This window comes from Ictidomys tridecemlineatus, chromosome 10 (assembly GCF_052094955.1).
Source record: "Ictidomys tridecemlineatus isolate mIctTri1 chromosome 10, mIctTri1.hap1, whole genome shotgun sequence".
Classification (NCBI taxonomy): Eukaryota; Metazoa; Chordata; class Mammalia; order Rodentia; family Sciuridae; genus Ictidomys; species Ictidomys tridecemlineatus.
The window spans coordinates 115,104,659-115,108,415 of record NC_135486.1 but is presented as its reverse complement, the minus strand read 5'-3'; the positions used below and the strand labels follow the sequence as shown (position 1 = coordinate 115,108,415).

Genomic DNA, 3,757 nt, shown 5'->3' with positions numbered 1-3,757 from the left:
AATGAAATTAAATCTCTATCTCCAACCATGCACAAAACTCGACTCAAAGTGGATCAAGAACCTAGGAATTAGTCCAGAGACCCTGCACCGAATAGAGGAAAAAGTAGGTCCAAATCTTCATCATGTTGGATTAAACCCCAACTTCCTTAAAAGACTCCTAAAGCACAAGAAATAAAATCAAGGATTAATAAATGGGATGGTCTCAAAGTAAAAAGCTTCTTCTCAGCAAAAGAATCAATGAGGTGAACAGACAGCCTATATTTTGTGAGGAAATTTTTTGCCACACACACATCAGATAGAGCACTAATCTCTAGGATATATAAAAAACTCAAAACACTTAACATCAACAAACAAAGAAACAAACAAACAACCCAATCAATAAATGGGCTAAGGAGCTGAACAGACACTTCTCAGAAGACGATATATATAGTAGATCAACAAATATATGAAAAAATGTTTAACATCTCTAGTAATGAGAGAAATGCAAATCAAAAGTACTCTAAGATTTCATCTTATGACAGTCAATATGGCAGTTATCAAGAATACAGACAACAATAAATGTTGACAAGGATATAGGGGAAAATGCACATCATACATTGCTGGTGGGAGTACAAACTGGTACAACCAATCAAGAAAGCAGTATGGAGATTCCTTAGAAAATCTGGAATGGAACCACCATTGGACTCAGATATCGCACTCCTCGACCTCTACCCAAAGGACTTAAAATCAACATACTATAGTAACGCAGCCACATCAATGTTCATAGCAATTCAATTCACAATAGCTAAATTTTGGAAGCAACCTAGATGCCTTTCAATAGATGAATGGATAAAGAAACTGTGGTATATATACAAATGGAATATTACTTAGCATTAAAAGAATAAAATCATGGCATTTTCAGGCAATTAGATGGAGTTAGAGAATATCATGCTAAGTGGAGTAAGCCAATGCCCCAAATACAAAGGTTGAATGTTCTCTCTGATTAGTGGATGCTGATCCAAGACAGGGAGTGGGGAGGCATAGGAAAAATGGAGAAACTTTGATTGGGCAAAGGATAGGCAGGGTTGGCAGGGTGTGGGAGGGCAGGAAAGATGGTGGAATGAGATTGACATAATTACCCTAGATACATGTAAGACTGCACATAGGGTGTGATGCTACATTTTGTACAGTCAAAGAAATGAAAAGTTATGCTACAATTGTATACAATGAACCAAAATACAATTTTGGCCATATATACCTAATTGAAATAAATAAATAAAAGAAAGTAAATATATACAAATTATCAAACCATGAACACCTGGGGTGCTTAATAAATTGAAGTTTCAAAGATATCAATGAGGATTTTTTTAAAAAAAGCTACTCATGAGGTCTTGGTAAGAACAGGAATGCTTTAATGTAATTTACATGTACTCTTTCACAGATTTTTTTTTTTGTTCTCCAATACTAAGTGCAATATAATCTTCCATTGTGCACCAGACAAATTAAACCTCCTCTTTACGACATGTTCAAAGTCTGAAGAAGACCATGAGCATCAAATGTGGATATACCAGAGATCTGAGTAGTTCCACTGAGGCTTTTGAAGAGTTGACAACAGAGCCCCAGGGAAAACCTGGACATACTCAGGTTGGGGCCTGCACACTATTTCAGAAAGAAAAAAAACTGAAAATTTCCTCCTGAAAAAGAGCATTTTTACTAATGGCATTAAACTGGCATTTGCACTCAGAAAAAAAAGAGGGAGCTCAACAATGGAGGAACTTTGGGCAAAGGATAGGCAGGGTGGGCAGGGTGTGGGAGGGCAGGAAAGATGGTGGAATGAGATCGACATCATTACCCTAGATACAACAATCACCTTGCAGTAGTGCAAAAAGTTCCAAAGAGAGGCAGAGGTGTTGGACCAGGAATTCTCATCTTCTTAAATAGCCCCTGTGAAGATGTTCTGTATCTATAATGTGAAAGAGAAACTCAGATCACCATGACTGTCCTTCTAGAGATAAGGGACTAGCGAGTCTCTGACTGAGAAACTGGACCAGGCAATGAGGGAGATAACATGTAGGTGACACATAATAATGAATACTCCATCAGCACATCTCTCCTTTCCAACTCCAGTTAGAGAACACCCCCCACCTGACCCCCAAAGCACAATAATTAGCTAAAAGAAGTTTAGTCTTCATGGCCCAAATTCTTGGGTTCATACTTTATAAACATTCCCATGAGTGAGAGCTCCTGAGATGTCCAGGCTGGTGTTCTGCCAGGGCATTTTATTTGCTATGCCTCTTTGGTATGTTGACCCTTCTTTAATGTATAGATTCCTAGTCTAGGTAAAAAAAAGTGTGTGTGTGTGGGGAGGGACCGATGTTTTGACATTATTTTGATGATGAGATTTTGGGTAACCAAGTCCACTCAATTACAGAGAGTCCACTGAGAGAATATGGTGACATTTTTTTCCTTGCAATTTGTTCACAAACTTTTATGCTTTTTCTTCTCTCTGTGGTTCAGCATCCAGCACTACTTTAAATCTGACTTCACATGGGCACTTGGAAGCAGTCATAGTATTCTTATTTTTATTGAATGAAAAATTTCACATTTTAAAAAATGAGGCTTCCATTGGTCCAACACAAATGTGAGATCTTTTGAGTGACACCCAAGTCTGTTGTCAGACAATCAGGTTGACTTGAGCTGTAAGGAAGGCTGATTTCCCTTACATCCTTTAAGTGCTACTTTGAGGAATGAATGACTGAAAAATCATCTCCAGACCATTCCTCTGAGTGTGTGTTCCTCCAAATGGCAGCACAAAGCCAGACATGCTCATATTCACCAAAGTGGTCAATCACCAAGCAATTTGTTTATTGGCTCCACAATGAGTATTTAGAGCAGAGGATACCATACATTAACTCTCTTTGTAATAAAATCCACAAAGGCTAGTGCCCCCTTGGGCTGAATAGTCAGCAACTCAGAAGTGTCATGTTGAACAGCCCCATTCCTGGATATTCTGGATCCTAAAACCCCTGCCCTACCCCAGCATTACTCAAAGATGAGAGACTAGGAAAAGAAGAAAAGGTGAAGAAGAGATTTCTGCCAGCTGCTTTAATCATGGAACATCTAGTTCTGTACAGGTGGCCCCATAGTGGCAGAGAAGAAAAGCATGGCAAGTATAAATGGTTCAATATCCCTGGAATTCCATTTAGCTACATGGAAGTGTACCTTCCAAAGTTCAGGTACAGTCCTGTTGACACAGCAGAAAATATGCGACATAAAATAGGAACCCTTGATGAGTTCCAAACAGTTGCAATAAAAACTTGATGCTACTTCTTTAGAGGAGAATGTTGAAGGCAGTATAGGTTTCCACCATGTGACCAGCGCACCGGTTTCATTAAAGAGGTTCTTGGCATAAAAGTTAACTAGTGAGATCAAATAAACACACAGATTCAGTTACCTTTTTCTATGACCAGGTCCGAGACGGCTCTCCCTCTGAACTTACACCTCGAACCACCCGATAGGGCAGCAGGGATTTCTCAGGGCTAGCAGGAAAGAGAGAGAGAGCACGCCAGGGAGTGGCCTTTTATTGGGGAACAAGAAATTCAGGGGAGAATTCCATCCAATGAAGGTTGAGGGGGGCAGCACTCCAAGGTCAGGGTCAGTGATTGGCCCCTGGGGTCAGTGGTCAGTCACACCCCCACACGGACAGGCTCTCGCACCAGGAGAGGGTTGGGAAAGCTCTGACACAGTTTAGCCAGAGCGCCTCAGACCCAAACTGAGA

At 40.2% G+C, this 3,757-nt stretch overlaps 1 long non-coding RNA gene across 1 annotated transcript; it reads right to left on the bottom strand.

Moving 5' to 3' along the window:
• Positions 1 to 1,370: 1,370 nt before the first annotated feature.
• Positions 1,371 to 3,524, bottom strand: LOC144367060 (uncharacterized). Its single transcript, XR_013426267.1, has 2 exons — positions 3,434 to 3,524; positions 1,371 to 1,942 (listed from the first exon to the last, which is right to left on the bottom strand). It is a non-coding gene; the product is annotated as an uncharacterized LOC144367060 (long non-coding RNA).
• Between the last annotated feature and the right edge of the window lie 233 nt (positions 3,525 to 3,757).